Source organism: Cetorhinus maximus, chromosome 9 (assembly GCF_964194155.1).
Source record: "Cetorhinus maximus chromosome 9, sCetMax3.hap1.1, whole genome shotgun sequence".
Taxonomy (NCBI): Eukaryota; Metazoa; Chordata; class Chondrichthyes; order Lamniformes; family Cetorhinidae; genus Cetorhinus; species Cetorhinus maximus.
In genome coordinates, this window is record NC_135887.1 from 4,574,480 (window position 1) to 4,600,517 (window position 26,038).

Here is a 26,038-nt window from a genome sequence, read left to right on the forward strand (position 1 = left end):
GTTTTCACTGGCTCAGGAATCTGGAAAACAGGGGCACAGTCTCAGGATAAGGGGTCGATCATTTAGGACTGAGATGAAGAGAAATTTGTTCACTCTGAAGGTTGTGACTCTTTGGGGTTCCCCTGAGGGTTGTGGATGCTCCATGGCTGATAATATTCAAGGCGAGATAGATAGTTGGTCTCTCAGGAAATCAAGGGATATGGAAAGTGGGCAAGAAACCGGAGTTAAGGCAGAAGATCAGCCTTGATCATATCGAATGGTGGAGCAGACTGGAAGGGCCATTTGGTCTACTCCTGCTCCTATTTTTTATGTGAGAGTAACTGCCCATAACATTAAAAACAGCTTTCAACCGAGTGTGGCATTGAGAAACCCAAATATAATTGAAATCAATAAGAATCATTTATTTATGTTTCTGTTTTTTCACAGTTTGCTGATGACTGTTCAGTCAGCTTACAGTAAGATGGAGTTCCTTATTTGGTTGAGTTAAAAACCGCAGATTGTCGATGATTTTCCAATTCCTACAATTAAAAAAACATATCTACGTCATGTTTCCTAAAAAATATGTGTCCAAAATATTACTCAGATGATGAACATTAGCAAAGATCAAGAATGTCAGTAAGTAAGATGCATGGCGATATAAAAGGCCCTTCTTATTCCAAAATAGAGTAGAGGCCCCCCAAAATATTGGAAAGTAAAACTGAATGTTTGTAAAAGGAAACCTCATCTCTTTAAGGAATTGTACCAGATTACTGAACACTTGACATTGTCTGTTCGTGTCACTGTTACCAGGCAAAATTAAATCAGAAGAGGAAAATATTAATTTAAGCTAGGAATAGCCTGTTCATTTCCAATTACTCTGTATTTTGTCAGCCCTATCTGACTGCAAACAAGAAAGGAGGTTGGATTAATTGCTTTGGACTCTGCCCCACAACAGGTCCAATTATAGAAGCATATTGGCTCCCAGCATTATTATATACACTGCTGTGCAGGAAATTGTGTGAATTTGAAAGGATTCATACAGTACAATGACCAGCGTGGCTCAAAGTAGTATTAGTAAGCCAGTGAACGTCTTAAGGGAGGGGATAAGGTTAAGCTTGTAGGTCTGTTTTGTGTATTAAGGGATCAGCTTGTTAACCTAGGCAATGGGAATAAAGCTTATAACATATCAGCCAGTGGCATGAACTATAGCCACATCAGCGAAGATTTAGTGCAGAATTTCATGCTTATGAATGAACAGATGTGAACTTCAAATATATTAAGGTGTTCTGGATTACATAGGTTAATTAACAAATAAGGGCAATGCAATGTATATGAAAACATATGATATAAGACTGTTAGTATTTTCAGTTAAAGTGCAATCTCTACATTGCAGAAGTTTTTGGTTGTACTTTTTAAAGAAATAAAACATTCTGAAACACTTCTTAGAGCTATTGTAATCTGATTGCTAAGATTAATTCCAAATGTTAATATTGTGAAGCAGTAGCATTTAAAGGGAAGCTTGGTACATGCGTGAGGGAGAGGCTAACAAAGGGCTGTGGGTGTGAGAGGATGGGACAGAGTGGAAAGAGGTCATGAGAATGGGAAGCGGTCTGTGTGGAGTGAAATGAGCAGCATGAAACACTTGGGCCAAATGGCCTGCATGTAATTTTATTCCAGTGCTTCCCAAACTTTTTCCCACTGTTACCCCATTTTGGTGCTTGAAGATTTCCGTGACCCCCTACAGTGGGAGCTGTAAGAGCGGGATGGAGAAACCTGTGAGAGTGGGGTTTGGGGGGGTGGAGGGGGGAGGGGTTGGGCGTTTCTGAGAGTGGTCAGGGAGGAGGAAGCATTTAATCTTCAGGGATTTTTCAAAAACTTACCTTTTTGCTGGATTTTTTGGAGCAGGAAACAGTCCCCAGACATTGGCCAGTTGTGCCACTCCCACTGTTAAAAAAAAGCGAGGATTTAAAGGGACCTTGCAGCTATTAACATTTAGTTGGAGTTCCCCGGCAGCTATTGCTGCCTCTGATCTCATGATCCCAGAGTCTCACCTCACTGGGGGTCACGACCCACAGTTTGGGAAGCCTTGGTTTATCCTTTCCAACAAGAACAATTAATTTGTAACCTGTTCAAAATTCTTAAAACTCCATAGAAGTATTCTTATAGTGGCCCAACCCTTAGGTTTGACTGAAATGCCTCATGAAACAGTTTTTCTGCTTTGGTTTTATGTCAAATTGATGCCTCATAGTTTTTGCAGCATTTTCAGGTGAGAGATTCAATTAGTTACGTGCTTTATTCATTTGCATTTATATGAATACTCCTAGGAGGAAGACACATTGAGCACTTACAGGTGAGAGAGGAAGACCTGAGTGGGAAATGGGAAAGATTGAAGGAATTGGGCAATTGAATGTACAGAGAGGTAGATTTGCATGAGGTTATTGATGGAAGGGAGAGAAATGAAAAGATAAGTATTTTGGGGAAGAATTCCAAACTGCATATTTGTGGGGACTGAAAGATCTATCTTTGGTGGCGGACCAGAGGCAGTGGGAGTAAGTCATGAAACAAAATGAGGCAATTTTAATAGAATTTAGAAGGAAAGACTATTTCACAATACTTGGTGCTGCCACAATCAGATCTTTGATAATCAAGGGAGGTGAGTTATATATCCGCATATCTCCTGTGGTGCTGCTTGTGGTACCTCAGTGTGCTGTTTTCTAACAGTTGAAATGTCATTAACAAAATATAAGGAGGAAATGTTACAGGGAGTAAGTGTGAGACTGGAAGTGTGACACAAATACAACGTGTGTGTTATGTGTGCTTTGAGATGCGGAGTCCATTGTACTTTGGACATTTCACATAGAAGTATTAAAGAAAGAGAAAGACAGGCAGCCATTTTATGCCTCCTTTCTTACTAAGCTGTAGCTTTAAACTTAGAAGCATCCGCCAACCTGCAAACTTCCTTTGTCGACACTTAGTGGCAATTTGATCTTAGGATATACCTGTTTACAGCAATTAGACTTTGTGACCTTCAAAGGATAGGCTATTTAAACCCAGCTGCACCAGAACAGTAAAAATAATACCTGATGCTTTACACTGCTGTCCCAGCATAAGCAGCAACCCCATCCTCTTACCCTTAACGTAAAATATGATCACCTACAATTGCTACTTTCATGTATTTTTGCTGAGCATAACCAACCAAACAGGCATAATTAGACCGGAATCCTGTTCCAACAATGAGCTCTGTGAGTTTCTGGTTAGAAAAATAGCCTTATTGTAGTGATATTCTGGGCAAACCTATTTAAACACTTACATTTTTCATTGGCCTTTCTCATATGGACTAGAGCGGAGAATACTTGCAGTTTGAAGGAGGGGTAATGCTATCATTCCTGACTGCAAAGTGTAGGTTGAACCAAAAAAAAAGCAAAGTATTTGTTAAAACCTCACTAGTGCCTGGAGTACTCCTGGCACTAGTGAGGTGAGAGTACAACACTTAAAACGACAAAAATAATATCAGCCCTCAATGGGTTAAAATGTCCTTTTTGTACACAACATGATAAGCGATAGGCCTTTTGAGTGAATGAGATTTTAATAGACATTCAAATGTAATGTAAATCTGGATGATATGCACTCAGTTTAGATTATGAGTCTGAAGCAAAGCTTTATGATTTATGCCACAGGAATTTTTAAATGTTGCTGACATTTCTTTGAAGTCCACAGTCAAACTTGAGAGTACAGCAGCTTCCATGGAGGGTGAGGGGTTAATGACTGGATATTACGATTGTCCTCCAAACATTTCCCTTAGTGGTTTAGCTATCAGAGTATATTCTGACACCTGTCAATCCACAGATGTTGACGTTTCATGTATTCTAATCACTAAGTAACTTTTTTTAACCTAATTTCAAAACAAAGACATAGGGCAGAATTTTTCGCTTGATGTGCGGGCATGTGCCCGACCCACTAGAGCGTGAAATAGCGCGTGATGATGTCGGGAGAGCGTCTCGATGTCACTGAGCATTCGCACGATATTTCAGTCAGCGGGCGTTCGCGAGAGTCGGAAACGCGCCTGCCGACAATTAAGAGGCCGATTAAGGCCATTAATGTAGTAATTAGCTGAGATTTTTCACTGCCCGTCCAACATCATGGTTGACGAGCGGGTGAATCAGCCAGGTGGCCCTTTGCATTTTTCAGGAAACCTCATCCGTAGGCGGGATAAGGTTTCCCATGTTAATTTTTTTTAAAAATGCTTGTACAGAGTTTTCACCATCCGTATGTTCCGGTGACTGATTCTGATGCGTGGACATTTTTTCCCCGGTTTTTAAAATCTTTATTTTTGGCATTTAAATTCTTCAGCTCCCTGAGGCAGCTCTCTGGCCTCCATGGAGCTTTCATTCCGTGCTCCCCAACGCCCGCGCTGACTTCAGGGCTCACCCCACCCCCCCCGCCCCCACTCTGACAGCACCAAGCTTTTTGTGACCATTAGCCAGTGTGAAATCGCAGTTGGGGGTCTGTTCTCCGGCCACTCCCGGGCCTGTTATTTGCTGGCCCCCGCTGAACTAAAAATGCTGCCATAGACATACCCAAATATAACCCATTTCAGAGCGCTGTTTCTCATTGAACTTTCTGATAGCTCGGACTAGATGTGGCTTTTTTTTAATCAACTGTCATAGATAAAAGGGGCGTCCTTAACTGACGCAGTTGGATGAAGCTGCTTTTAAACCTGAATTGCCAGTCCGTGTAAGTTCATATGACGTAAAATATCTGTATTTTGTTGCAGTCACTATAAAAGCAAATGCCTCCAAATGCACTCGGAGTCAGAAAAGTAGAAATGGTATTTGGAACTAAATCTGTTCTAAATATGTAAAATTAGGACCAAAGGGAGGTGGGTACGGGACTTGGTGTGAGTTACTGGACATGAACAGCGGTGTTTTGAATGGCCAAATGTTTGTGGAAGGTAGAACTATGGAGGCTGGCCAGGTGTGTGTGTGAATAGTCACATCTAGTGGTAACAAAGGCATTAATGAGGGTTTCAGCAGCAGATGAGCTGAGACAAGGTCAAAGTCAGGTGATGTTACGGAAGTGGAAATAGGGCAGTCTTAATGATGGCACAAATATGTAGTCAGAAGCTCCGGCCAGATTGTGAGCACTCTGGTTCAGCCTCAGGGGGATGGACTGGGCAGCAAGGGAAGAGACTTTGTGACAGGGAACCAAAGACAATGGTTTCTGTCTCCCCAATGTTTTAGTTGGATGAAATTTCTGCTCATCCATTACTGGATTTTGAACGAGGAGTTTGACAATTTAAAGACAATGGGCAGAATTTGCCCAAATTTGCAGTAAGTGCGGTAGCGGGTGGGGTAAAGCGACGTTTTACCCACTGGCCACGATGGCGGGTTTTCACACCGAATTGTCCCGATCCAGCCTCATTATCTATGCACTCCCGGGAAACGCGCCATTTCCTTGGCGGGCGGGCTCTCGTTTGCCCACCGGCCATCACCTCGCCGCTGCGTCATGCCGGGCATCATGTTTAAAGTCCAGCCGCAAGCACAAGTCTCAGTGCTTCCAGCTCACCGCTGCTGCACGGACAACATGGCCCTGAAACTGAAGACTGCAGCCCCCAGGTTCAGCGACACATCTCTCGAGCCATGGAGGCCTGCCAGGAAGTCCTCTACCCCCGCTTTGGCCACAGGATGGGCAGCAACCGCACTAACCCGGTTTGGGAAGTGTGGGATTGATGGTCAGTGCCAACACCCTGCAAAAGAGGATAGCCACCCAGTGCCGCAAGAGGATGAATGATCTCCTCTGTTCCGCCAGAGTAAGTCACTCATTTCATCACTCAACTCAAACATTCACAAACCCATCACACATCCACAGGGCCCTCACTCGCTGCCAATTCAAGGGACATCGCCATTCACTCTCTCACACACACCGTCATTGTCCTCATCCCATCCATGGGACCACTCACCACCCATGCAGGCCAGGCATAATTGTCATCTGGCCTGGCAGGCGTCCTGCTTACACTCTCTCCATCTCTATCCATGCAGGACAAGCTGACACACAACAACAGGGAGAGGTCATAGACCAGTAGCAGAATGCCCGAAATCAAGGTCCTCGCAGACTTTGAAAACAGAGCCATCCAGCTGGCCGGCGATGACCGGGACCATTCCTGTGCTGATGGTGAGGTCGGCGCTGCTCTACCAAGTGAGGATCCAGCAGTGCAACATCCATCAGACAACCATGCTGTGAGTGATGTGTCCTGTTTCACAGGCCACTGCCATGTACTAATTATCTCTCCTTGCTTTCGCCGGCACATCTGCCAAACAGCCGACAGAGTCCACGACCTAGGGCCTCCAATCCAGCCCTGAAGAAACCGCTGAAGAGGAATCGTGAGGCACCCTCCCTGAAGTCCCGTCACAGCGCCCCCACTCACCCTCAAAAATCGCCTCAGAGGCAGGGCTGCACTTGCGCCCTGAACCCCCCCAGTGTCCCTGAAGCCTGCAAAGCAACAGGCAACCCGGGCAAACTCTGCAGAGCATTGCTGTTCACTCACCTCCAGTTTACCCAAAGTGCAGCCGCCAAGTGCACGTTGCCCGTGTGCTGTTGTGAAACACGTCAGCGTGCTTTCCCGCCGACGTGGACGGATGATCCAGCGGGGGTGCAAGAGCCTGGCGGGATGGGCCTGATAATGACATGCTGATGTATTACAATGAGGTTACTGATGACCGATGGCGGGAAACATGGTTCGCCGTCGGTGGGCTGAGCGGACAATCGCCACCTGCCTTCCCACCGTCGTGAAACCGATCGCGCCATATTGCCCGTTCACCGCCACCTATCACGCCCGCCGTCAGCGGGCATGGAAAATTCCAGTCAATGGAGGGATGGAGAGCTGGTGGTGAGATGCAGCTGGGGTATTGTCAGCATAAATGTGAAAGCTGATGCTGTGTTTTTGGATGGTGTTGCCAAGGAGCAGCCTGTAGTTGAGAAATAGGAGAGAGAGAGCCAAGGTTAGTTCCTGGAGAACAGCAGAGGTAATGGTGTGGGAGCAGGAAGAGAAGCCAATGTGATTTCCTAGCTGTGACTGGATAGGTAAGGATAATGGAGCCAGGTAAGTGCAGTCTCGTTCAGCTGGACGATGGTGGAGTGGTATTGGAGCGAAGTATGCTGGTCACTTGTCTGGGATAGGGCCACGTAAATCAAGCTGTAATGCTAATATTTCGTAAAAAGTCCAGGCCTCAATCTTTTAGCGAGGCCTGAACTATGACAGAAATCGCTGAGAAATCACTCAGAAGCTGTTCTACCTTGTCAGTGGAAGTAAGAGCCATAGAAACTCAGTACAGTGGATTTCATATTTCAATTTGAGAATATTAAAATGTGACTGGCTCCAGTGTTATTTAATGTGCTGTGACAATGGTACAAGTAGGCGCAGCACCTATGGCCACTGTAGGTACAGACTGATCATAGCATCGTGATGACTGTCAGATGAATCCACGATGAAACCTTACTATGTAGACTGGTGCTAGCTGAGATTATTATGATTCTAAAGAACTTCTATGTACAGATGTTTCAATGCCAGAACATTAGCACCCTAAACTTGGTCATTTGAATCAGTGTAATAAATCTAAATGCCACTAAATAGTGCTTAGGCTTTGCAGCCAAAGCAGAAAGGACAATTTAGGAGATTAATACATTTGTTATCTCCACTAAGCAATGATGTTCATAGTGCTTACAATCTTCTCTGGTAGAACGAGAGAATATGGTGCCCGTTAGATAAAGATAGACCCGTCACATAGTAAATCTACTACTTTATAGTGTCCTCTACAGAATGCAATAAATATCTGGACTCTCAGCCGGGCAAAATATTAATGCCTACTCTTATTCTTCCTTTCAATAAGACTTACGGAATTGATATTTAAGACTTTCTTGCAGGTCCTTTAACAGGATTACTTTATAGCAATAGCTTTTTCAGAAAACGAATTTCAGTTGATAGCTTTTACTTATTTTAAGATTTGCGCTGCTCCAATAATGGGCCGAAATCATTAACACAAAACAGTGCTCCAAACAGATTAGTTACAAAAGCGGAAGATGTGGTTTTTCCTTTTTTTAACAAACACCTTTTCTTCTGCGTTGAAATTTTCCACTGTCAAAGGGACTAGCACCCAACTTTTAAACTACACCGCAATAATAAATGGTGTTCAGTTTTCACAATAGCTAAGGTAGAACTAGTATTGATTAACTTTCAGCTAACCTATTCCTGGAGTTATGTGATTTATTACCTGCCGTTATTTTTATGTTTGTTATCAAATCTGCCTTGTCTCCCTCGTTGATAGCTTACAGACAACCAACAGCAGCAACTGTGGCTGCCATAATGTGTATATAATGGCCATCAATGCAGAGTGATTAAGGAATTTTGTCCTAAGTGCATTTGGCTTTTTAGCACTTAATTACACCACAGATGTGGATATCTTGAAGTTTTGGGGCTCACTTGGAGAAAACTCACCTAAATTGCTATTGACGTAAATTTGAAAATGAATTTCCTTTTAACACGATGAATGAATTATTTAACGTTGGGATAAGTGTGGCTCGTTTTGCCCGCAGTTGGCAGCAACAGTGATTCTTAGGGCAGTGCTGACTGCCACAGTAAAGGGAAATTAGCATCACTGCAGGAATATTCAAATATTGGTTTAAATACTTACATTTGGTGCACTGTTGCACTGCAGAGTTTCTGCTGGGAATTCAAGAACTGTGGCTGCACGTAACATCTGGAGCATTTAGAGGCCGTTGCTCTAGGTGCATGCAACAAAGAGTTCAACAGGAAAAAAGAAAAGGGCACTAAAATTGTAAGAATCGCAAGTAATCCCATCAGGGACACATGTAGAGGGAACATACTGTGAATGATGGGAATAATGCCACCGCAGTATCCTCTTCAAACTAGTGTTATTGATGGCATCTTACCAAGGCACATGCAGCATGGCTTAGAATTTTTAAAAAAAAGTCTCTTGAACCTTATTCATTGTTGGGGCGGGGGCGGGGGGGGGCGTTGGGTGGGGGCGGGGTGTGTGAGGAGAGAGGAGGAATTCAAACATGGTGATCTAGCAGGCCACTATGTAGCACTAGCTCTCCAGTTCCTCATGTTAATTTTCCTCCTCAGCCAGTGATAGCATTCAGCACCAGAGTGTTGCCTGTGCATGTCGACTGTACATCAGCAGAGATCCTCACCATCAGTGGAAAGTCACTGAAAATTGTTATCCCCTTAACATAGGTCTCACAAATGTCTTAGTGCCCGTCACACAAAAAGATAGAGTCACAGCATAGAAACAAACCATTCGCCCTAGTTTATCTATGCTGATACTTGTGCTCCACATAAGCCTTCTCCCAACCCTCTTGGTAGAACCCTGTCAGCTGACCCTTCTATTCTTTTCATCCTCATGTGTTTGTCTAGATTTCCCTTAAATGCATCTGTGATATTTACCTCAATTGCTCCTTGTGGTAGCGGGTTCCACATTCACCGGGTAAAGAAATGCACTTTGAAGTGCAATGAGTGTGATGCAGGGAAGTGTAGCCTATTTATGAAGTGACCCGACACATAGCAATGAAAAGTATCTGTTTTTGATGGCGGTGTGTAGGACTCCAGAATAAATATTACATTCTTCTCCTCTTTTACTCGAACTATTGTTTTATGCCAAAAAGAATCTGAAAATAAAGCCTTTGAGGAAATTTGTGAATGCCAAATATACCTGTTTTATAAATTTTTGCAAGACAATATTTAAGATAGAAGCATGATCTAAATATTATAGAGTGTACTGTGGGTGTGGTGTGGAGCAATGAGGAACATTGGAGAATTAAATTCTTGGAGTATCTATCGAGCTGTGAAGAATAATTGCTACTTCAGCACTCTGAGTTAGAAGGAAAACAGTGCCTAAGCTATGTCAAGGCACTGCCCATTTTCTCTTGTGGCACCTGATGTAGCCCTGGCATACTTGGCATTGTGCAAGTTCATTTAGGTAATATTGGATCAGTGGTAGCATCTGGGTCAGAATCAAGTTTCATGAAAGGGCGTAAGTATGCAAAGTAGGCTAATGTTTCAGGGAGTACCTGAGGGAGCGCTATATTGCTGGAGTTGCTCATGTTTGGATGAGATCTTAAGCCAAGTCCCTGATGCTAATTCAGGTGAACCTAAAAGATTTGAAGACCAACATCCATCTCACATTCATCAGCAGGACAGAGTAAGCGGTTATCTATCTCACTATTGTTTATTTTTGCTGTGTGAATTAACTGCCATGTTTCCCTACAAACAATTACTATACTTCACAAGCAATCCATTGGTTATGAAGCACTTGGATCGCCTTATTCAAGATGCTGTATGAATGCCAGCTCTTTCTTTCGGTAGACTGGTCATAGTATGGGCTGTATATATTATTGGAAATGTCAACTGTGGCTCATTAGGTTTGAATCCTTGCATTTGAGCCAGAAGGCTGTGGGTTCAAGTTCCACTCCAAAAACCCAGGCTGACACTTGAGCGCATTACAGAGGGAGTTCTGCACAGTTGGAGGAGCTGTCTTTTGGATGAGATCGAAACTGAGGCCCTGTCTTCCCTCTCAGGTGGACATAAAAGATCCCATGGCACTGTTTCGCAGGGGAGTTATTCCATGTGTCCTGGCCGGTATTTATCAACATTCAAACAGTTTATTGATCATTATCACATTGTGGGGCCCTTGTGTGCAAATTGGCTGGTGCATTTCTCACAACGGTGACTACCCTTCAAAAGTGCATCATTGGCTGTAAAGTGCTTTGGGTTGTCCTGTGGTTGCAAAAGGCACTTTACAGTTGGAAATCTTTATTTTTAAAAAAAATATTTAAACCTAATAAGAAGGACTGGAGCCAGTGCCTCTAGTAGAAAACTGTGAACCACTGGTACATCTATCTTTGTTAAAAAAGGTATGAGTTTGTATTGTATAATCTATATTGCTTGATCTGAATGACACTTTGCTTTAGAGATATATGCTGTGCACCATTACCTACTCAAGAGAGCAGGCAGGCAAGCAGTCTGTGTGTGATCTATACAGATCCCCCTGCATTAGCATAAGACCCTTTATCAGACTAACGATTATTGGTGAAGATGTCACAACAGACCCATAGTTCCTGTTAAAATTACCCCTGTGGCATATTCGTCGCTAAGTGAGGCAATTCTTCAACATTTACAACAAAACTGCTCGATTTGTGCAAAGCATTTTCTCGCCTTAGCGTTTGAAGTATTTGCATATGTTTTTGAGAAGTGCACAATAGGAAGGGGGAAAAAAGAATATCCCACGGTACAAGCTCCATTCTTCACTCCTAGCTCCTTTTTGAGTGATTTTCAAAGTGATTACAGAGCCACAATCAGATGATGGGAAGATTTACTCTTGTATGCATGTAGCAAAACTGTAAATACCACTTGCCATTTTGTTGCACATAGTGTAACTTCCTCACAAGTGGTGCATTTTGCAATGCACTGTGGGAGTGCCTTTACAAAAGAACAAAGTACATTAGCATTCGATAGTTTTTTAGGTTTTAAAATCAAGTGAAGCATTCTAAAACAGTTTTGGTCCTTAATGACAAAATGGCTGAAGTGATTGTTTAAGATCAAATCTGAATAGATCCTATGAGAACCCACTTGTGTTGTATTGTGATGGTTTCTAATTCGTTGGTTTCACAAATCCTATTAACTTTCAGAAATAAATGGCATTGTGTAGGGATTGGTGGCACTGGGTTAGCACACTGTCCTTTCACCTGCCTTCTAAACTAGTCCAGAATGATGGAATGAAAGCCTCCTCCCTCTGCTTCCTCAGGGTTTTATGTGAAATGAGGCTGGAGTAACTTCAGCATTATTGTTAATGGACTTTTGGCCCACAGCAAATAAAACACATGATACGGTTGCAAAAAGTGGCAATCGTACTCTGTGAACTCCAACATCTTGATAAGCACAAAGTTCATTAATTTGATTTTATATTACTTTGTGAAAGTTCGGGGCGATGCATGCAAACTCCCAATTGTGAAATGCGTCCCAGTTAAAGAACCCAGAGCTTTACAATACTTATACTAATAGACTGCTTATAGGAACTGCCCAATTTTGCTCTGTGTTTCCGAAACCCTATGGCACTTGTTCTCTTTTGAGAGTTTTACATTATTAAGCTCTCTTATGATTTAATGGGTAAATGCACTACCTGGAATGGTAATGAGCACATACAGATCAGTCAAGTCCCAGGCACAATTCCTGATTCCTACTGAGCCATCTGATCAGGATGGTAACATGGGCTGCACATTGAGCCAATGGAGCTAAATAGCCAGACTCCACTCCTGACTATTGTCTAGGGACCCCGCGGGCATGGGCTCAGACTAACTGGGCTGAGATGCTCCTTGTGACTGTACCGCCTGCCAATAGTCACCCACATGAGAATAGATTACATGAGATAAAGAAGGCTGCTGGCGCTTGTGAAACCCTATCAAAGACCTCTAGATCAGAACCAAGATGTGTGATGCCTTCAAAAAGAGGAGCTATTTTAACTGTGTTATTTGCCCCCACAGAGGTTCCAGGACACCTGGTTCTGAAAAGCTATTTTTGTTTTTGAATCCTTAAATCTCTTTTTGCTAAACCAGGGAGAATCTCTGACTTATGCCTCTGAGACGGACTCTTGTTTTTACTTTCATCCATTTGTTAAATGCATTAGGCTTAACTCTGGAAGACCATGGTTCCATGGGTCTTGCTCAACATCCAATCTGTTTAATGGCCTTTCTTCATGAACAGCTAAGACAGCAGCACCTGGCATTTACATGGTCCCTTAATGGGGAAAAAAAATAAACATGGAGTTAGAAAGTAGAGAGGTTGGGGATAGAATTCAAGGGAGTGGAATCCGGGTTACTGGAAACATTTGTGGGGTGAAAAGTGGTGGTTGCACGAGAGTCCAGTGCCAGAATTTGAGGTGGATTTATAAAGCTGGAGGAAGCCAGAGGCCAGAGACTTAGAAGGGCCTAAGGCATGCTAGGTCATCAACCGCCTGTGTCTGATTCTGTCCTCAAATGGCATGCACACTCAATTGTTCACCGAGGGGAGACTCCGGATAGCAATCAGGAGGACAAACATGATTTTTCTATTCACTTCCCTAACCAAAGGCCAATTATGGTGTCCTTTGTTAAAGTCAGCTAAATGAATCACAGATCATTCCTGGAACTCGCTAGGTTTGTATGGCCTGGTTTATAATATTTCATTTTAAATTCAGTGTTTAAAATATAATTTATACAAAAGATGGAGGCGATGAGGATGTTTTCTCTAACCCTCTTGGTGATTATAAAACCTTATTCACTGATTGAGCAAATCTCTGTATGGAACACGTTTAAAATACTATAATTTCAGGGAGCCTGATCTTGAAGTCACCAAAGGTAAAGAAACAGATAATTATAATTTGCTTTCCATCTAAAACAGCTGCTTTAAAGAACTGAAATGATGATAATAGTTGCATCGGAAACACTCACCGGTAAAATGGACACCATTGAAATGGATATGGCAGCAATAGAGTACTATCTTTGCTGCTGAATTCATTGAGATTCCATTAGCTCCACAACGATTGTGGCAGCCCAGATTTTTAGTGACACTTGTGTAGGTTCAAAACAAATTGGCTCTGTCATACTGGACAATTTTGAGATGTGAAGTAAATTAAACATGTAATCAAGCAGGAAATACTTTACAACACTCTATCACAAGATTTCCGTGAAGCTGCACACAGTATTTAGATGTTGCCATTTTTTTTAGACACTTTCAGTGATAGCAGGGTAGTAAACCAGATGAGGCAAAATATATTAAATGCATGTGCACTTGCTAACTGGGGTTCCTTCAGTCGTTTAGAGTTTGGCTTTCTTTCAGGAGTGGTTAGCTGAAGCTAATTGTAAAATGCTTAATACATGGTACACATAGCATGCCGAACTCCTTTTGAAAAATGAACAGGTTTGAGGGGAGCTTTGTTTGCGTTCGAACCCTAATTTACACCTCCATGAACCATGCACCCCCCCCCGACTCACCTTCCAACCCACACTGTTTTAAGTTTAACCTGGACGGATTAAGCCTGACTCTTGTGTCTAGAGGGGCTATTAGAGGTTCCAGGTAAAATAAATTTGGTCGACTTTTGTCCTCTTGCAGGTGATGTGTGTATGTGATGTAAAACTGCCCCCATAATTCACATTTGCCACTGAAAGGGGGAATGATCAGCTTAGTGTACCTTCCCTCAGTGAGTTATCAGCCTTGAAATTATATCATGAGTTTATGATTATGAGTTTAAAGAGTCTAACATGTTGGACAAAGGTGGTTTTAGCTAGCCGAGAGAAAGGAATGTCAGATGAACGAGCATTTGAGAGCCAGTCAGATTGCGTGGCCAGTTGAAACCTGACCAGGTCACATCCCAAATGTCAACGACCCTACAAAATCTCCATACATTTAGTTCATTTAGAAACAGGCAGCTAAACTGATCACGTGTGCAATTCACAACAGACTCTAATGCCTTACTGCTTATTAGAGAAGAAAAATGTCTCACCGGTTATAATTAAGATTCTTAATTGCAATTAATGTCCTTTTCTTCTGCCATTCCACATTTTTTTCTTCACATTTCCAAATCTTTTTGTTTCAACACCGAATGTTGACTAAATCATCCTGAAATAGGACTGGAAGCTGGGGGGATTAGCGTGGGGCAGCTACTGTACTGACAGAATGAGGGAGCTGAATTAATGTACACAGTTGAAATGGTGAGACTGCAGAAACACTCTGGGCTACTGACTGGAGGTCCTGATTGATGCACACTATTGGCTTGCTTGGTCTGAATAGGACCTTGTAGTGACACTGCCTCTTTTTTAAGAAAACAATAAAAAGAGTCCACGCATATATTTTGCGAAACCACCATATTGTTTTGCCAGATGGCACTTGTAATGGAGGCATTGGCGCATGGGGTGGGGGGCGGTGTTGTCAAAGTTTTGAACACTCTCGGAATTGGAGAGGGAGGGGGAGGATCCAGTTGTGGTGGTCCACGTCGGGACAAATAAAATAGGTAAGACTAGGAAAGAGGACATGTTTGGGGATTATCAGGAACTAGGAACTAAATTAAAGAACAGGTCCTCAAGGGTTATAATCTCCGGATCACTACCCGAGCCACGTGCAAATTGGCATAGGGACGCGAGAATAAGGGAAGTAAACATGTGGCTAAAGGAGTGGTGCGGGAAAGAGGGGTTACATTTCGTGGGGCACTGGCATCAGTATTGGAACAGGAGGGATCTGTACCGTTGGGATGGTCTCCACCTGAACCGATCTGGGATCAATGTTCTAGCGAAAAGGGTAAATAGGGTGATCAACAGGACTTTAAACTAGAAAGTGGGGGGGGGGAGGGAAGGGTAAAACTCCAAGAAATATGACTAATGGGAAACAAAGCAGCAGGTTAGCGTGTGGGGGGGTGGATTCAACTTAATGGAAAATTATGAAAAAACTGAAAAGAAAGGAGAGCCCAGGAGAGGCTATTAAAGTCTCCAGAACACAAAATAGGACATAGTGTTTGGAAAGGGCTAGGAACCTAACTCCAAGCACATCAGATAAAGGGACGACAATGAGAAAGGGGGATGGGAAATACAGGACTGAAGGTGTTGTATCTGAATTCACACAGTATACGAAATAAGGTAAATGAGCTTGTGGCGCAGATTGAAATTGGCAGGTATGATGTGGTGGGCATTACGGAGACATGGCTGCAAGGGGATCAGGACTGGGAGCTAAATATCCAAGGATATACATCCTATCGAAAGGATAGGCAGGTTGGCAGGGGGGGTGAGGTTGCTTTGTTAGTAAGAAATGAAATTAAAACGATAGCAAGAAATGATGTAGGGTCAGATGATGTAGAATCTGTGTGGGTAGAACTGAGGAACCGCAAAGGTAAAAAAAACATAATAGGAGTTATGTACAGGCCTCCGAACAGTAGTCAGGATGTGGGGCACAAGATACACCAGGAGATAGAAAAGGTGTGTAAGAAAGGCAATGTTACAGTGATCATGGGGGATTTCAATATGCAGGTAGACTGGGAAAATCAGGTTGGTAGTGGATCCCAAGAAAAGGAATTTGTAGAATGTCTACGAGATGGCTTTTTGGAGCAGCTTGTAGTGGAGCCCACTAGGGAACAGGCAATTCTAGATTTAGTGATGTGTAATGAGGCAGATTTGATAAGGAAGCTTAAGGTGAAGGAACCCTTAGGAGGAAGTGACCATAATGTGATAGAATTTACCCTGCAATTTGAGAGGAAAAAGCTGGAATCAGATGTAACAGTATTACAGTTGAATAAAGGCAACTACAGAGGCATGAGGGAGGAGCTGGCCAGAATTGACTGGGAGATGAGCTGAGCAGGAAAGACAGTGGAACAGCAATGGCAGGAGTTTCTGGGAGTAATTTGGGAGACACAGCAAAAATTCATCCCTAGGAAGAAGAAGTATACTAAAGGGAGGACGAGGCAACCATGGCTGACAAGGGAAGTCAGGGACAGCATAAAAGCTAAAGAGAAAGCATACAATGTGGTGAAGAGCAGTGGGAAACCAGGGGATTGGGAAGCCTACAAAGACCAACAGAGGACAACTAAAAAGAAATAAGGGGGGAGAAGATTAAATATGAGGGTAAACTAGCCAGTAATATAAAAGAAGATTGCAAGAGTTTTTTTTAGATATATAAAGGGTAAGAGAGAGGCAAAAGTGGACATTGGGCCGCTGGAAAATGACGCTGGTGAAGTAGTAGTGGGGAACAAAGAAATGGCGGAGGAACTGAATAGGTACTTTGCGTCAGTCTTCACAGTGGAAGATACAAGTGACATCCCCAAAGTTCAAGAGAGTCGGGGGGCAGAGGTGAGTATGGTGGCCATTACCAAGGAGAAGGTGCTAGGAAAACTGAAAGGTCTGAGGGTGGATAAATCACCTGGACCAGATGGATTACACCCCAGAGTTCTGAAGGAGATAGCTGAAGAGATAGTGAAGGCGTTAGTGGTGATCTTTCAGGAATCACTGGAGTCAGGGAGGATCCCAGAGGACTGGAAAATCACTAATGTAACCCCACTGTTTAAGAAGGGAGTGAGGCAAAAGACGGGAAATTACAGGCTGATTAGCCTGATCTCGGTCGTTGGTAAGATTTTAGAGTCCATTATTAAGGATGAGATTTCAGAATACTTGGAAGTGCATGGTAAAATCGGGCAAAGTCAGCATGGTTTCATCAAGGGGAGGTCATGCCTGACAAATCTGTTAGAATTCTTTGAGGAGGTAATGAGTAGGTTAGATAAAGGAGAGCCAATTATCTACTTGGACTTCCAGAAGGCCTTTGACAAGGTGCCGCACAGGAGGCTGCTCAGTAAGATAAGAGCCCATGGTGTTAGAGGCAAGGTACTAGCATGAATAGAAGATTTGATGTCTGGCAGGAGGCAGAGAGTGGCGATAAGGGGGTCCTTCTCAGGATGGCGGCCGGTGACTAGTGGAGTTCCGCAGGGGTCAGTGTTGGGACCACAACTTTTCACTATATACATTAATGATCTAGATGAAGGAACTGAGGGCATCCTGGCTAAGTTTGCAGATGATACAAAGATAGGTGGAGGGACAGGTAGTATTGAGGAGGCGGGGAGGCTGCAGAAGGGTTTGGACAGATTAGGAGATTGGGCAAAGAAGTGGCAGATGGAATACAATGTGGGGAAGTGTGAGGTCATGCACTTTGGTAGGAAGAATAGAGGCATAGACTATTTTCTAAATGGGGAGAGAATTCAGAAATCTGGAGTGCTAGGGACTTGGGAATCCTAGTTCAGTATTCTCTTAAGGTTAACTTGCAGGTTGAGTCGGTGGTTAGGAAGGCAAATGCAATGTTGGCATTTATTTTGAGAGGACTGGAATATAAAAGCAGGGATGTGCTGCTGAGACTTTATAAGGCTCTGGTCAGACCACATTTAGAATATTGTGAGCAATTTTGGGCCCCGTATCTCAGGAAGGATGTGCTGGCCCTGGAGACGGTCCAGAGGAGGTTCACGAGAATGATCCCAGGAATGAAAGGCTTAACATATGAGGAACGTTTGAGAGCTCTGGGTCTATACTCGATAGAGTTTAGAAGGATGAGGGGGGATCTGATTGAAACTTACAGAATATTGAAAGGCCTGGATAGAGTGGACGTGGGGAAGATGTTTCCATTAGTAGGAGAGACTAGGACCCGAGGGCAAAGCCTCAGAGTAAAGGGAAGACCTTTTAGAACAGAGATGAGGAGAAACTTCTTTAGCCAGAGAGTGGTGAATGTATGGAATTCATTGCCATAGAAGGCTGTGGAGGCCTGGTCATTGAGTGTATTTAAGACCGAGATAGATAGGTTCTTGATTGAAAGGTTACGGGGAGAAGGCGGGAGAATGGGGTTGAGAAACTTATCAGCCATGATTGAATGGCGGAGCAGACTCGATGGGCCGAATGGCCTAATTTCTGCTCCTATGTCTTATGGTCTTATGGAATAACATGTTCTGAAGGTTTGCATAAGTGAGATATAAAAGCTACTGGCTACATAAAAAGGACTTTGCATTGTTTCTTCTTTGCTCTTTGTGGGGCTTTGGGAGAGGACTGTTGCTAGTTATTATCCCAGGTCTTGCTCTATCTGGCTACTGTCTGAGGCTGAATCAGACTGTTTGGAAACTCGGCACTCTATTTGACCCCAAAATGAGCCAACGCTATTCCATTCCATCACCAAGACCACCAACCACTGTAATATCACCTGTTTCTTGCCCCTGCCTCAGTCCATTGGCTGTGAAACCCTCCATGCCTTTGTTATCTCCAGACTCAACTATTCCATTGCACTCTGGCCCACCCTTCAGCATTCCACTCTCCATAAACTTCAGCTCATCCAAAACGCTGCTGCCCATATTGAAACTTGTAACAAGTCTGTTCACCCATCGCCTCCGTGCTGTGTAATGAACTACGATACTTAATTGAAGTTGAGTTTGTGAGGAGCAGGTCGAAGATTGCAGCTCCCGGTGGGCCTCAGGACTTCTGCTCATGTGCCAGCCAGCAAAAGGCCGCACATGTGCAGTTGGTGTCTTTCACGTCTTCAGGCCAGGATCCAGCCCTGCCCATGTGCAGTTCGTTTCCTTTACATCTTTAGACTGGGAACTGGCCCTGAACACCTGGCAGAAAGAGAGGAAACAACGAAATGAAAGGCGGGAAACTGGAGGTCGGGTGACCTGAACTGGAGTACCGTTCGAGAGAAGGTGTCCCAGGGAGCAGGGCAACGACAGGGAGAAGGTCCCAAACCAAGAAGAATGTCCCAAAACAGGCAGCGGGACAGAAAGAGGTCCCAGAAAAAGTCCCAGGCAGGGACAAAGACCAGGATCAGAGATAGATCCCACTGAGTCAAAATAAATGACAGGAGCAGAGAAAAAGGCTCCAAGTTAAAGCTAGAGCTGCAGGGAGCAGACTTGAAGCAAAGTGGCCTTGACAGAAGCCCAGAAGACCTGAGTGGGCAGTCGAAGATTGATGACTCAGTGTTGCAGGCTGTAAGGGCAAAGGTACCCTTTTGGAGCAGTGGTGCTCTGCTAGGCACAGCTGAAGATCTAAGAGTGTGCTTGGGAGGTGATGTGTGAGCACACCCGGAGATCCAGGGGAAAGGAGTCTCAGAAGGTGAGATTGAAACCCTGGAGCTGGATCCTCGCGGAAGCTTCCCAAGTTTGAAAAGAGTTCCAAGTTCTTCAAACGCGGGGATTGGAAATCCTCGTGATAAAGACAGAAGCCAAGATTTTCTAGCCCTGCTGCGGCTGGTTTCCCCATGGTGAATGCAGCAAGCCATTCAAATCTCCGTTGACTTCGGTGAGACCAGAAGATCCCGCCAGTGGGAGGGGCCGGAAAATCCCACCCAGAATTTCAGTGAGACTGATTGGCTTATGGTGTGACAATCATCTGGGTGGGTTGTTGGGAAATCCATAGAATCTGCTTTGGTCGAACCTGTTATTTACTTTGGAGTGTGGTGTGTCTGTCCACAGTTCACCAGTTGGTTCACATGTACCACATACTTACCCTGGACATTAGAGTATAAGGTATGAGATATGGTAAATTGTTTTATCTTACCGTGTCTTTAAAGATATAACTGAGGTGAAGGAATAGTGAATATTTGAATTATTTTCTTGTGTTTGTATTGAGATCATTCCAATTGTTTTGCCTGATGTAATATAGTTCATTTTTCTTGTTAATTAAATGTTTTAATTTTTGAGTTAAAAGTTCATCAGCAGACTCCTGTGAATTTGTTCAGTAACTTTGCTCCATGGTTTCAGAAAAAAAAAGTTAGGATCTGTCAAGCCAGGTTCCCCTCTGGAATTCGACTTGTCTGGTAGTAACATCAGCTGGGCTCATAACAAAGTTGGGGGCTCTTGTGGGATCAAAAATCCTTAGATTTAAGTGGGATCTGTGAACTCTTAAAGAAACGGGTATGTGGGATTGCTAAGCATAGGAACAGGGTTTGCTGTGGAGTGTATTACACTGGTTGGAACTCAAAAATGGTTTTGACCATTGCCAAGACTTATCTGGAAGTAGAATATATACTAGTGGGTTATTTGGAATCCTTGACCAAGGGCGGGATAATCTGCTGCTGCGATCGTCTAATCCCGCCGAAAGTCAATGGGCTTTTGGCTGGGCTGCCGCGGTGGGTCCCATCTCAACGGGACCGGAAAATCCCGCCTTAACGCTACACTGGGAGTTAGCAGGTAAATCGAAGGCAAAAAATCAAAGCACGATCTCGTAAGGATGATGGGATTAAAATAATTACCCAGCGTTTAGAATTAAAAGAGGAGAAACCTGACGCAGGTGTATCGTAGCTGGAGTTAGCAAAAAATTCAGTTGAAAATGTAGCAGCTTAAGATAGAAAAAGGGATGAAAAAACTCGAAGTAGCAGAGGATAAAGGAATGGAAATGAGAGAGTTTGAATTGGAGAAAGGGGAAAGGAAAAAAAAAAGATAGATTGAAAGAAATGGAAATTAAGAAGCTTGAACCTGACTTTCCAAAGAGGAAAGAGGTAGAGGCCGGGATTTTCTGGCCCGTTGAGGCGGGTCCCGCTGCAGGAGATTCGGCCGCCCAGCCAAAGGTCCATTGACTTACAACAGGGCTGGAAAATCCCACTCAGAGACCCTCAAAGAGAGAAAGAACTCAGACAGCATGAAATGGCTGGAGGAAAGCTTAGGGTACAGGGTGAAGGAGCTTGGTTAAGGAATCGAGTTTTGATATACTAAAGAGTCTCCGCTTAGTGCCAAGTTTACAAAGGATGGAGTTGAAAAATATTTCACCTCATTTGAAAAGATAGCTGTGAAGTTGAAGTGGCCAAAAGATGCTCGGACCTCAATGTTACAAAGTGTCGTGACAGGTACAGCTATGATTGTGTACACTAATCTGTCAATCTGCAGACTATGAAGTGATTAAAAAGGCAATACTCAATGCTTATGAGCTAGTCCCTGAAGCTTATCGATTAAAATTTTGGACCATTAAGGAAAACGCCCAATTAAGACATTTGTAGAATTTGCTGGGGAAAATGAAATGCTATGGGATCAGTGGTTTTGATCATTAAAGTTAGAGAAACATTTTGAGAACATGAGGGAAATTATGATTAAGGAAGAATTCCAAAATAGCATTCCAGTAACCATTAGACTTATTTAGATGAGTGTCAAGCAGTAAAGATCTGAGAAGCAGTAGTTGTTGGTTGATACCTATAATATCTCATACAGACAGTTACTTGTGGGAATCAACAGGGGAAACTGGAGGAACAGCAAAGAGTCTAGCTTTGTGGAGAAGGCAGAAGATGGTTCCAGTCAAGAAAATTGATAGTGTAGAGAATAAAAGGGATGAAAATAAACCAGTATGCTTTTATTGCCATCAAACAGGGCATCTCGAAGCCTATTGTTGGAAGCTGCATGGTAAACAGGTGGCAGTAGTAGGAATGCTTAAGGAATTCTCAGAAAAGGCTCTACCAGATAAGTAACTGGGTTTTAAGATTGTAGCAGTGGTAATGGTGAAACATGTTCACTCAGAACCTACCAGAAGAGGGGATATGGCTCAGGTGAGTCCAGAGGTTTCTTCCCTGACTAATGCAAAAGGGAGTCAGGCAACTGGAGGCTCCAGATGTTTAGTCTTAAAGGGAGAAATGTTCCCTTACACCTCCAACAAAATAAGTAAACAAATTAACCTTTTGAGAGATTCTGGGCAGATCAGTCATTGCTGGTGGTTGATGATGCAGTTTGTGTTCCAGATAGTTTGATGAAGGTAAAAGGTATTAATAGGAGATAATCGTGGAATTTATAAACCTGTTCCTTTGTGTAGTCAATTTACGAAGTGACTTAGTAAATAGGTGACCTATTGAAGGGGTAGATTTTATCCTGGGTAATGGTTTGATTAGCAGAAACAGTAACATGGCGATGACTGTATTGTTGATCTTACCAAACTGTAAAGAATTACTGTGACCAAGTATAAGAAGCTTATGGCCGATAATGAGCAATTACAGGAAAACCTGATCAGTGTGGGGAACCAACTTTCACACATGAAAGATGAGTTTGCTAATGAAAAAAGAGAATTGATAAGAACGAACAATTGAGCATCAGTCACAGGAAACACTTGACTGAGGATTTCAAATGTCTAAACGATAAACTTGTAGAAGCAAACTTAACAAAGGTAAATCTTCAATTAAAACTTGATGAACTTCAAGCAGCAGAAGGAAAAGGAATTGTTGGTAAATCAGAACATTTGGTTGAATGTGGAATTTAAAACCAAAACTGATGAACTGTTAGAATTTTATCGTGAAAAGAGCAATGGGATTCTTGAACTCTCATACGATTGAGAGAACCAACAGAATGAGATGTATGGTATGGAAGAGCAGATCCAGAATTTAAATGCAGATAAGGGCAATTTTAAGAAACGCATTGAGGATCTAATGGGTGCATTGGAGGAGATTAAAGAGCAGTCAGAGGCCATAGAAGAAAGATTCTGAAATGAACTGAATGTCCAAGCGAAGTTACTAATCTGGTTAAGGGTTTCACAACTGAACTTAAGACCAGACACCTGAAATCACAGAGTAATTTCTGAGTTGAATAAAAAGATTAACAAACTTGGGAAATAATTGGAAAATGAGAGAATTTTGGATAAAATTGTGAAAGGTTAGGAGTTATGATAATTCTATGATGTTTAAATTCTGCTAATCATACTTATTACACGTATTGATTTATGCTTTGGTTAAACCTTTGTAATTGTATAAAATGATGTGTGTAGTTGTGAAACAAAAATGGAAAGGTTATCTGTATGGTATGTAATAAACTATTTGTTAGAAATTTATGATAAGTTCTTGTAAAGCAAGTACGAAGCCATTGTAAAGAAATCTTCATGTAGTGAAGCGTTCTTTCTTCTGAGGGGCTTGTGAGTCGCAGTTCAGGAACTACAGGAGAAGGAAGGGGTGAGCAGGAGGGTTGGCGAGGGGGGTGGGTCAGGAACAGGACATGTGGCAAGTGGGAGGTTTGGCGAACAGGATTGGTGGGGACAAGGAGGGTGGAGAAGCAGGAGAGGCGGCAAGACTGAGGGTCAAGGAGCAGGGTGTGTAATGAGCTGGAGAGTCAGCGAGCAGGAGGGTAGGCGAGTGGGAGAGTCAGGATGCACGGGGAGTAGGATGTGTAGTAAGCTGGAGAGTTGGCGAGCAGGAGGTAAGTAGAGAGTTAGCATATTTCTTTTATTATTTTAGATTTATTTTATTTTAAAAGTTATTTCATTTACCAATTTAGGAATTTAGCAATGTGAAGTATTTCAACTTGCAGAGTGTAATGTTTTAATTTTTTTTCTGATGGGATAGGTCCTACAGAACCTGACTACAGCTTTTAAAATGGTTTCGATGGGAAAATCTGATTCATTTAAATTTGTTGCACTTAAAGTTGCATTTTTCAAGAATAAGTGAGGACTTACTGTAAATGTTGAAGAGTCATGCGGACTCGAAACGTTAACTGTGGTCCCTTCCACAGATGCTGCCAGACCTGCTGAGTTTTTCCAGGTATTTTTGTTTTTGTTTTCAATTTCCAGCATCCGCAGTTTTTTGCTTTTATCTTACTGTAAATGTAAGTTGTTGTTGTTCTTGGAAGTATGTGAGGGGTTTTGATTTTGTAAAGAAAAGAAAAACTCACATTTTTCCAGAAGTTTACAACTGCTGAAATACCTGTACAAAGTACAGCAACCAATTAACGTAGAGCAAGGTCCCTGAAGCAGTAATGTAATAAAGACCAGGAAATATATTTGTGCTGTTAGTTGAGGGATAAATATTGTGCGGGACACTGAGGACAACTTCCCGTCTTCAAAATAGTGCCGTGGGATCTTTTCTTCTCTGCCTACACAGTCCTGCAGGATCTAGGGTGACTTGCTTTCACTCTGGCTGATGGCTGATAAATCCAATGTGCAATCTGCAGACTATGAGGGGCAGGTAGAGCTTGGAGGGTTGGGTAGATGGGTTGTTTGGCAGTTTGTGTGCTTCCCCCGACACTTCGCTATGTCAGCAGAGGTGCTTTGATGTGGGCATCTCGAGGCTGGGCAAGTTGGCTTGGAAGAGGACGCTGCTGTTGGATCGCCTTTCTTGCCACTGGATTTGGGAAATCTTGTGAAGGCAATGCTGGTGGTACTTAACCAGTGCTTTGAGGTGCCTGGTGTAGGTTGTTCAAATCCCTAAAGCACACAAGAGCACTGGGATCATTTCTGCTCGGTAAACCATGACCTTCATCTCGGGTTTGAGATCCTGGTCCTCAAAAACTATTTTCCTGAGTCTGCCAAAGATGAGGCTGGTTATAAAACCGTGCTGGAAAAATGCTGGAAAAACTCAACAGTTCTGACAGCATCTGTTGAGAGATTGAGTCTGTATCGCCCTTCTTTAGAGCTGAGCTGATACATTGGACGTGATGATGAATTTCATTGTCCATGTCTGCATTTGTTGAGAGGAGGCTCCCAAGATACAGAAAATGGTCCACATTTTCCAGGATCTTGCCATTATCCTAATTGGTGCGGGAGGGTGGGGGGAGATGGAGGGGGCGGTGGGACGGGGGGGGGGGGGGGGGGTGGGTGGCGGCATTGTGCTGTGGGACCTGGTTGGAAGAGGACCTTAGTTTTCGGGTGTTTAGTGAAAGGCCCATTTTCTCATGCTTTGAAGAAAGAGCTGACAATGACCTGGATGTCACGAAAGTATAATAATTCTCATAATATTATGGTGATTTATTGTAAAAGTACATTAATAGTGGGGTTTGGATAGTTTGTGTGTGTGTGTGTGATTTATTTGAATTGGAGACATTGATCTGGAGGCTTTGACTCATCAAAAGAAGCTAGGTTTGAAATGCTAAATACATAAACATGGCTGAAGTCTTAAAATGTGAGGAGAGGAGAATTTGCATTTTCAGATAAATCAGGGTAGTTTGAATTTCAAAGAGATGGTAGGATGTTACACCTAGCCAGAGAAGCTAGGCCAAACAGTGTGTTTATTTTTTTCCCAAAGGCTACTGATAATATTAGCGCCATGAAAAGATTTATATTATGAGAAAAGTAAAGTTCCAAAGACGTATGGGAACAATGGGATTTGCATTAAAAGGGAGAAACATGTATAAAGGGAAATGAGGCTATGTGCCAGAGAAGCCATTGTTAGATCTACCAAAAGTGTGAAAAGCCTCCAGTTGTGCATTAAGCTGCTGTCTAGAGAAACCGAAGCTGGGAAAAGCCACTTTGAATTCTACTGTCCAGGGTAGTGTGTTGACTTGCCTGGATCTGTTTAAATCTATTTGTTTTCACTGTTGCCTTAATGGGAGTGTAACTGGAAGCCAGATTATTTAGGGGATTTTGGAGTCATTACAGTAGTAATTTGTAGACCTATGTATGTGCTTGAAATCTTTTCTTTTGTTAATAAATAATTTATTTTTCTTAAAAAATCCCTGAAATCTGGGTGGACTTATGACTACTGAATTCAGGGCATGCATCTCGAAATAAATACAAATTGTAAAACCGTTGACTGCGTGATCAAGTTTCCCTC